Here is a 10,078-nt window from a genome sequence, read left to right on the forward strand (position 1 = left end):
TGCATAGTGCTTATAAGTGACTCCTATGCCAAATAAATATATTTTATTTTTCCAAGACAGGGTTTCTCTCTGTAGCCCTGGCCGTCCTGGAACTTGATCTATAGACCAGACTGGCCTCAAACTCAGTGAGATCTGCCTGCCTCTGCCTCCCGAGTACTGTGTGTTAAAGGCATGCACCACCACTACCTGGCATAAATTTATTTTTAAAACCCCAGGAATAGACAGGTCTCCTCTAACATGAAAAGATTGTTCTTGTTGACTGCCATGTGCCAAATGAAGCCAGAGGTTATTTACTTTTTTAAAAAACAGACTTAATCCATTTATTTTTCTTGTATAAAAACCCTTATGTGGTAGCCACAGCTGGAGCCTGGGTCCTCTGAGCAGAGACTCTGGTGTGGGTCTTCACAAGATGGTCAGTGAATTCCTGAGAAAGAGACTTGATGAACACAGTCTCTTTCCAGATGTCGGGGGTCAGGCAGCTGTAGGTCTTGGAGATGGCATCAAAGGTGGCCTTGCAGTTTCCCAGGGTGGCAGTGCAGCCCCTGGCTGAGGTGTAGCAGTCGTCTATACCATCCATCACCAGGAGCTTCTTGGGCACAGGAGCAGAGACAATGCCAGTGCCTCTGGGGGCAGAGATGAGATGCACCAGCAAAGAGCCACAGTGGCCTGTCATCTTGCACGGAATAGTTCAGGGCTTGACAACCTTGTTCCCCCAGCAGCCTCTCCTCACAGGGACGATGGAGAGCTTGGCCAAGATGATGACCCCTCAAGATGGCAGTGGCAACCTCCTTGAAGCATTCAACACCAAGACCAACTTGACCATTGTAGTCCCCAATAGCAACGAAAGCCTTGAACCTGGTCTGCTGGCTAGCCCGACTCTGCTTCTGCGCTGGCATGATTTTCAGAACCTCATCTTTTAGGGATGCAACCAGGAAAAAGTCAATAATCTCAGACTCCTTAATGGGCAGGGAAAACAGGTAGATCTCCAAGGACTTGATTTCATGTGCTTACCCAGGCAGCCCAGCTTGGTGAGCAGGATCCACTCCTTGTCTTCTGCTTTACCTCCACAAGTCCAATGGCCTCGACCACAACCACTACCCCTAAGACCGCTGCTGAATCCTCTGCAGAAACCGCAGCACCCTCCTAAAATCCTGGGCCCTTGGGTCCTCCAGGCCCTCCCCCTGCACTGCGTCATCCACCATTTGGTGTTTTCCCAAAGAAGCCAGAACTTATTTTCCTTTTCTTTTTTGTAGTAATTCTACCTTTTTAATTGGATATTTTATTTATTTACATTTCAGATGCCTTCCCCTTTATCCATTTCCACTCCCTAGAAACCCCCTATCCCATTTCCCCTCCTCCTTTTTGCTTTTATACCATTTTAATTACATGCAAGGATTAAGGTCAGTTCTAGGTTGAGGAACTAGCAACAGATGCAAATAGTCAAGGAATAAGCAAGACAATAAACACAAACAGTCAAAGAACAAGCAAGGTAATAAATGAAATTCTGTGAACACTCCTGTGATAACTGTTTCTAAGGGCTTATCAGGGTGACCAAAATTTCTGAGCCTACTTCTTTGTCCTAGCCCAAAGTCATTTTCATGTCTGAAGCCTACTTTCTTGTTCTAGCTTAAGATGTAGATTCTTGCCTGAAATTACTTCTTTGTTCCAACCTAATGTCAGATTCTGGCCTAAAGCCTACTTTTTTGTCCTTGGCCAATGTCATATTTCTGTCAAGCAGCCCATTTCCTTGTCTTTGTCCCACGTCAGATTCTTGCCAAGCAGCCCCACAGGCTCTCTGCCTCTCCCCCTTTTTTATTTCATAAACAAGGCTGAGCCTGTCTTAGGTCATTATGCCAAGAATACCTTTTGTACCTGTCATGGAATATGCAATATCAAAAGCAATGCACTTCTGTCTTAAGTTGGTAAGCCTCTGTGCAGAATCTTACCCATCCTTGGCTTGCCAGCCTGTTAATTTAATAGCTATGTCTGGGGATCCATTTTCAGGTTCAAGCCATGTACTTTGGCTGCTCACCCTGAATCTATGGCCATATCACCCTGAATGTGCCTGATCTTGTCTAGTAGAAGTTATTTTCTAAAGTATTGGCAATGGATAGTATTATTCTAGGTACAATGATATCAACTTTGGTAAGCAATGCATCAAATATTCCTTTTTTCATCTTCATTTAACTATACTTTCCACTATCAGAACTTTTTAAAGAGTACTTACTTATGCTAACACCCATATTACTGTGTTTGGATTGATCAGTTAGATTAGTCCAAGCATAGTATTTCCCGTTGATATGATTAAATATTTGTATACTATCTTTTGTAACTGGTGCTAAAGGATAAAAACTAATACTTAGCATGGCAAAACAACATCATATTGTCTCCTATTTCAGGTGTACCTGTTATCCCCCCTGACAAAAGGCATTTAGAGTCTGCATTGACAAGCTGAAAGTTAACATGTAATACAGTCAGTAGTCAGTAAACATGACAGCATCATTTTGGGGTCCAGGAGGACACTGTCCTAGTTGATTCCCCAAAGTCTCAGCTTGGTGAGTCAGAGTCTTGATATCTCCCAAAGTTATCAGCTCACTCTTCTTCTTCAGGCATCTTCTTTTGATGGATTGGCCATCTTCCTCCAAATGTAGTCTTTTGGTCTCTGGAAAGCTGTCCTGGGAGGATGTATAAGATCAGGAGCTATGTGGGACTTTATTCATCTGGATTTTACATATGAGATGGACAAACCAGGAAGCTGCAGCCTTGCTAGGGAGGAGTTGGGTTTTTGTTGTTGTTAAACTGATAAAGGTAGCCATCAACATTATCAGAGATCTGAGAAGTATAAATTAGAGCAGGAAGTATAATCCAAATGGCCTCTATATCAATTGAAATGACAAAGAAACACCACTAGGAGCTGACAGTTCTTTTTATAACTGGAAGCCTTTTTCATTAAACATGTTAAATGCCAAATTCAGAAGATCCACTAGGGGTTTAAGGACCATCTATTAAGTATACCTAATTTTGAATAAACTTTAATTTGGTTTTAGTTTTTTGCTTCAGGCTTAATTTTGACAGCATCCATAGAATGCCAAGGCTTGTCCTTGTAAATGAATTACATTTGTATTTAGCATTAATACAAGCATAGTTCTGAGCACATTAAAGAATTTGAACATTTATAAGGTGATTGACCATTAACTTGCATGTGTTAATATTAAATTTTTCTAGAGGCCTGGTGTTTAACACAGTTAGCAAAGACATAAGTGGTTAGACATATATCTCTAAGTCAGTTCTTGTTAATCTGAGTATATCTTTATGATCTTAGCAATTTATCATCATACAAAAATTCATCCTAATTCAAAATATCTCAAAGACCTTCTGTTGCCTCTCTAGTCTAAAAAGGAAATACAATAATAAGCAGAGGGCTCAGTGAGATTATGTAGTCTTATAGGTGCTACTTTAGTTGATTTATATCACACAGTTATTTTGATCAAGATGGTGATGAAGTTACATGGCATGTATCGTTTAACCTTAGTAAGGTAGTTGCCAGCCACATGGTTGCTTTCATCCTGATGAGGTCATCATCCAAGATGGAGGCAAACCACATGGTTGTTGTTAGTTGTTTTAAGAAGTCCGACTGCAGCTCAGAACAGACCACGCCAGACCACGCGGTTGGTTCCAAGGGGGAGGAGGTTTATTCAGGGGATAGGGCAAAGGTGAGGAGAGGAAGGTGGAAGAGATAAGAGAGAAGAGAAGTGGAGGCCGGCCATGACCACGTGGAGAGAGAGGAAGGTGGGGGAGAGGACAGAGAGGCAAGAGGGTAAGAGAGAGAGAGTAAGAGAGTAAGAGAGCAAGAGAGTGAGGAGGGGGCAAACAGCCCCTTTTATAGTGGATCGGCCTACCTGGCAGTTGCCAGGTAACTGTGGGGAGGAGCATACCTGGCTGTTGCCAGGTAACTGTGGGGAGGAGCATACCTGGCTGTTGCCAGGTAACTGTGGAGGTGGAGTTTAGACAGAATACTAACAGATATGATGGCATCTGGATGTTTTTATTGTAGATATGATGGCATCTGGAAAAGTCCAGAGCAGAGAGATAAACTGGACATAAACATGAAACATAAACATCCACGAAAGAGGGGAGTATAGCGAGGGGGTGGGGAATGGAGACAATATAGTGAGAAAAGCAGGAGCAGAGACGAGAGATAAAAATAGCAAGAATACCAGGGTTATAAGGAGAATAAGTAGCTGGCAGGAGAGAAGTCTGTGAGCTGAAGGGAGTTTAGGGTAGGGGAGGAGAAGAGAAGGAGTAGGATGCTAGCATGGACTCTGAAGTGTATAATAGGTACTTGAGGTGCTGACGGAGCCTAGAGGCCAGCATGAACTTTGATACGCTGATAGGTAGCACAGGTAGCCAGTTGTCCCTTCTGCCAAAGGTAAGGGAAATTACTCCTTTTGGCAAATGAGAATCAGTTTCACGAGTTGTGAATAATGTTGGCTTTTATATAACCACCAGAAATCCTCCTGTAGTCCAGATTGAACCTATTTCTGGGTATTTGGGCTGTGTTTGGGGAATTGGCATTTCCTTTGGACCTGACACTTAGTTTCAGGAGTTATGTTGTATTCATTGGGGCTTGGCACTGGGGCATTATCAGTTTTGCACTGGGGCATTTTCAGTTTTGTTGTTATTGTTGTTGTTGTTGTATTTTGACTAGTTGTGGTTTTCTACATTGGTCTTCATCTACTCCAAAGAGAGGCTTCATTGATGAGGAGTGAGAACTACTCTTATCTGTGGGTACAAAGATAAGTATTTAGAATGTGATTAGGAAGAATCGTGTTCAGCCAGAAAAGTGGCAGTAGTAGGTTCTCTCCTAAGATCTGACCAAGCCAGCTCAGTCAGTCAACAGGGTTGACTCAAGGAAGGGAGTAAGGATTGAAAAAAAAAGACAATTAGACAGCATTATAACATGACTTTAGCCAGTGTTGAAGCTGAAGCCGGTTTATTTTTTCCCAGTCTGCTTTTATACCATTCTAGGTACTTGCAGAGAATAAGGTCAGTTCTTAAAGGCAAAGTAATCAAGCAAGGCAAAGAACAAAGAGATCACACCAGGTAGTAATCAAACAAAGCAATAAACAAAGTCTGGATCACTGGGTCTGGGGGCTTATCAGGATTACCCAGACAAAAGGGAAGTCACATATTCAGTGGCTGTGTTTACCTTGATCCTTGCATTAGCCCAAATGCAAATGCTCTTATCTGATCCTACCTCCTTGAGCCCAGTGACAAGTACTTGCCAATTTTCTATAAACGGTACCAAAAGCTCTTCACAAAGATCTATGACACTAGCCCTGGGCAGTCGACTAGATTTTCAGAACCAGGTATGATTTTCCTCCTGTTGAGTAGTTCTTTGTACAATTAGAAAACTGCTGGTGGATGCCAAGATATGAGTGCCACTATTACATCCTTAGGAATGCTTTGCCATGCTGATCATTGTGGTTCAGTGGTACCACAGCTCTGTAGGAACTGCTAACTGTAGCATTTATTTGCAAAGAGGCTCACACACACACACACACACACACACACACACACACACACACACACACGAGAGAGAGAGAGAGAGAGAGAGAGAGAGAGAGAGAGAGAGAGAGAGAGAGAGAGAGAGAGAGCGAGAGAGCTTTTCTTCCATACACATCTTGGTAGATTTTGGCAGAACAGGCTTAATAGACTCTGCCACTGATTTCTCTTCCAAGAAATCTGGCTGAAATTTAGTCCTCCCACTACAAGTGGCCCCAGGCTCTTTCTACCACCTGGGGTTGGCCAAATGTAGAAATCAGTCTAACACAGCACCCTAGTTCCAAGAAATGGCAGCTGGACCTCTGCCACCACCAGGAATGCTAGAGCACAACTGCCCTAGAGCTTAGGGTTTTTTTTTTTTTTTTTTTTTAATTGTTTGTTCACTTTCCCTTACAGCATGAATAACTCAATATAGATTCACCAATGGTCCCTTCATAGGGAAAAGTTAAAACAGGCTCAACTTCTAGTACAAGAACAATTGCAACTAGGACATAAAATACCTAAATCTGTGCTGATTAATTTTACTGAGGTACTTATTATCTAGTCTATGGAGGACATTCTCCTTTCCTTCTCATCTAACCAATATTTAAATAATTCAGGGTAAATAAGTTGAAAGAAAAAATGTAATTTTGGGTTGTTTCAATTGGGTACGACCTCATCTGTATATCACCAGTAAGAATTTGACTCTTTTCTTTTTGTTGCTTTCTGGAGACCCTTGGTTAAATTCTACAAGAGAGGGGTTGAGGATTTAGTTCAGGTGTAGAGGGCTTGCCTAGCAAGTGCAAGGCCCTGGGTTCGGTCCTCAGCTCCTGAAAAAAAAAAAAAAGACAGAATTGTACAAGAGATGTAACAGTTGAAGCCGAAAGGGTTATTATTTTATTAAATAGGGCTGCTGCTAAAGTTGTAGTGCAAAGAATTAATCGCCTATTTCCTTATCAATTACTTACCCTTTCTTCCTTTTCGTTTCTTTCTGGAATTATATATCAACATGGTAATGGTATAATAGAAATTTATTATGTCATAGTTTTCCACAATAATCTGTAATTCCTTATTTACAAGAAATTGTAGACTTAATAATGATGGGAAGGACACATATTAAACAACTTACTGGTAAAGAGCCTATATAAATAATTGTGCTACTAAATAAAATTCACATTGACTATTTGGTCCACACCAATAATAATTGGTAAATTGCATTAGCATGTTACACAGGATCTATAGAGAATAACTATAAAAGAGATTCCTTTTTAAGATTCTTTTTGAAGATACCCCATGGGTGTTAGCTAAAATTGCGTCTAAAAATCCTATAGAGATTTCTTTTGATGTTTTTACATATGGTGCATCAAAACAACAAGGAGATATGTCTTATATATTCTTATTACTACAGCAGCATACTGTATATATAACTTTGATTTAACTCTTATTTAGAAAAATTGATCTACTACAACATACTGTGTATGTAACTTAGATTCAACTCTCGTTTTAAAAAACTGATGTTTTAAAATAACAACTGTTAGTTGTTTTAAGAAGTCCGACCGCAGTTCAGAACAGACCACTCCAGACCACGCGGTTCCAAGGGGGAGGAGGTTTATTCAGGGGAAAGGGCAAAGGTGGGGAGAGGAAGGTGGAAGAGATAAGAGAGAAGAGAAGTGGAGGCTGGCCATGACCACGTGGAGAGAGAGGAAGGTGGGGGAGAGGACAGAGAGGCAAGAGGGTAAGAGAGAGAGTAAGAGAGTAAGAGAATAAGAGAGTGAGGAGGGGGCAAGCAGCCCCTTTTATAGTGGATTGGCCTACCTGGCAGTTGCCAGGTAACTGTGGGGAGGAGCATACCTAGCTGTTGCCAGGTAACTGTGGAGGTGGAGTTTAGACAGAATACTAACAATATCTACAATAAAAACATTCCCCTTAACCATACCTTGGAATGGTCATGTCCTCAATTTATACATCTGAGAGCTACAATAATGACCTTCTTGGCAAGATATGCCCACTGATGAAATACTAACAAGAATGCTATAGGGGTATTCAACCACTTTCTGATTAAATTTAATATCTGCTACGTGAGAGGGAACCCATACCTAGCTGTTGATGAAGCCAAGAACATGTAGTTAGATAAGTCAAGAGTCCTAAGGGAAAACTTACTACTATTATTATTCTGGTGAGAATAGCATTAAAACAACTTCTAATGGATCAGAGTATCTCTCAACTCCCATCAAGAAGCTTCTTCTTGTAGTAGATAGCAATAAACATAGAAAGCCACAACTGGTCAAGATGCAGAGAATAAGAGACTTACAAATGCTCATTAAATAGGATTTCTATATTACATCTATCCCCTCAAGGCTCAGGGATCATTGCAGAAGAAGGATGCAAAGATAAGAACCAGATGTGGTAGATGACTTAAATTGGGGAGGGGGGGGCTGGACAGAACAAGGCAGATACACATATTAACTCACAGAGATTGTGATAGTACACAGAAGACCTGCCCAAGCTCAAGCCAGACAAATCCTAGCATAGAGATGGGGAGAGGTGGCCTGAGGTCTCATTCCTAGATAAAAACTATTGGCATTTGATAACTGCTGGGGAGAGAGTCTGCTTTGTTTAATGACGTGACCTCCAGTAGTTCAACTATACCAGGGCAGCCTCCATATCCAACAGTAGTTGGCCAAGACGAGCAGGACTCCAAGGTTTTTAAGAGTGAGAACATGAAGGTGAATAGGCAGGGAACATAAGGGGAGGTAGGGGTGGATCTAGGAGGATCTGGGGGAAAAACAGTGACTATAATAAAAATATAACATGTGGAATTCTCAATTAATAAAATACTGTTTTTAAAAAGAGTAAATCAAATAGCTGACCAGGACAAAATTTGTCTTAGTAATATATTACCTACTTCTTTAAATTGTACTTCATTGTGGGAATAATGACACACGCCTTTAATCCCAGCACTCTGGATGCGGAGGCAGGCAGATCTCTGAGTTTGAGGCCAGCTTGGTCTACAGAATGAGTTCCAGGACAGCAAGCACCACACAGAGAAACCCTGTCTTTAAAATAACAACCAAAATGTACTTAATATGCTAAAATTATAGTTCTCTCTGGCTTATGTCAATTACCATCTGTCTTAGTAATGAAATGGCTATACTCGTTTGACTGTAACAACAATTTTATTAATGCGGAATTTTTCTTCTAATAGATTATGATACATGGATGGTTTCTAAGACTTTGTCCTGTTTGATATGAGGAACTTAAACCAAATGTTGAATCCTAAAATAAATCCCTCTTAAAGGTTTTATGCAACTAGTGACACTGTCTGAAATGTACTCGTTAATATTAAATGCAATACTGTATAGATTCTATTCTATACTATAGAAAATCTAAATGATCTGAAAATCACTTCAAAAATTGCACTTATAAATTTAAGAAGACAATGATTCTATAAAGAATGTCTATATAATCGTACAAAATACTATTTTATTTCACTCTAGTTATTCTCAATAAATAATAGGGGAATAGGCAAAAAAGAGCCCAGCCAACACTTTGGTTTCTTAGCTAGGCAAGCCTGCCCCCTAGAGGTACAATAAGAAAAAACAAAGCAAATATTTCCTGCTAGTGAGAAGCTTGTTTAATTTTTATTGTGATAATGGTCCTTTGACCTGAGAATATCATATTAGACTAAAAGAACAAATAACCGTGATTTTGTGCACATGAATCACACGAACCAACTTCCTTCGGAAAGCAAAGAACCCTGGGAAAAGAAATTAAAGGCCTAGGGCACTGGGTCTCCATCCAGGAGCCCTGCAGCCATCCTCTCCGCTTCCACCTGGACAGAGAAAAGGACAGCTAAGGGAGAGGCAGTGCTTTTTCCACAGCGTCATCCGGCGGCTTTTGTGTCTTCTAACCCTAATTTGCAATTCAGTAGTTCCTAAAGTTGGACCTCTCTGGTCCCATCCATGTTTTAGGCTTTCGAAACACCTCGTTTCAGAATAAACTCTTACCTCCTCTCCTTGACCTGTGAAACCTCACAAACTTCCCCCTTGCTTTAGATTTTATTGATTTTCCTCTTCAGTCCACTCCTCTTTCTTCCTTCCAATTAAGGATCCAAGCTCATTCCCAGAGGCATAGAAGTCTTGTCTTCTTGAATTCGGTTAGATATCAATTTATGTCAGCTCAAAAAGGACCCATCTCAGTCACAGTAATATCCTACTTTATTTTCCTTCCTCATTGTCTGAGTTTGTACTTACAATTGTACGATCTCATTTGCTGCACTAGAAATACCTTCTGTTGAAGGCAAAGGTCTCTGTCTCTCTGCACCCATGATAGTGCTGGGAACTTAGATTCCAAATATTTGTTTGTTTTTGCATTTGTTTTTTGAGACAAAGTCTCATGTAGTTTATTATGTAACCAAAGATGACCTTGAACTCTTCTTGATCCTCTTGACTCCAGTGTTTCAAGTGCTGAGATTAAACCACCATGCTTAGGTCTCAAATGTTTTTTCAAGATCAATAATTGCAGGGAGACACTT

The 10,078-nt window shown here is 40.7% G+C and overlaps 1 long non-coding RNA gene and 1 pseudogene across 1 annotated transcript; both read right to left on the reverse strand.

Moving 5' to 3' along the window:
* Positions 1 to 343: 343 nt before the first annotated feature.
* LOC117694483 (small ribosomal subunit protein uS5-like) lies at positions 344 to 2,340 on the reverse strand (annotated as a pseudogene).
* A 2,544-nt stretch (positions 2,341 to 4,884) lies between these two features.
* LOC143435496 (uncharacterized) lies at positions 4,885 to 9,843 on the reverse strand. The gene is made up of 3 exons (XR_013105859.1): positions 9,552 to 9,843; positions 8,450 to 8,600; positions 4,885 to 6,374 (listed from the first exon to the last, which is right to left on the reverse strand). It is a non-coding gene; the product is annotated as an uncharacterized LOC143435496 (long non-coding RNA).
* Positions 9,844 to 10,078: the final 235 nt, after the last annotated feature.

Source organism: Arvicanthis niloticus, chromosome X (assembly GCF_011762505.2).
Source record: "Arvicanthis niloticus isolate mArvNil1 chromosome X, mArvNil1.pat.X, whole genome shotgun sequence".
Taxonomy (NCBI): Eukaryota; Metazoa; Chordata; class Mammalia; order Rodentia; family Muridae; genus Arvicanthis; species Arvicanthis niloticus.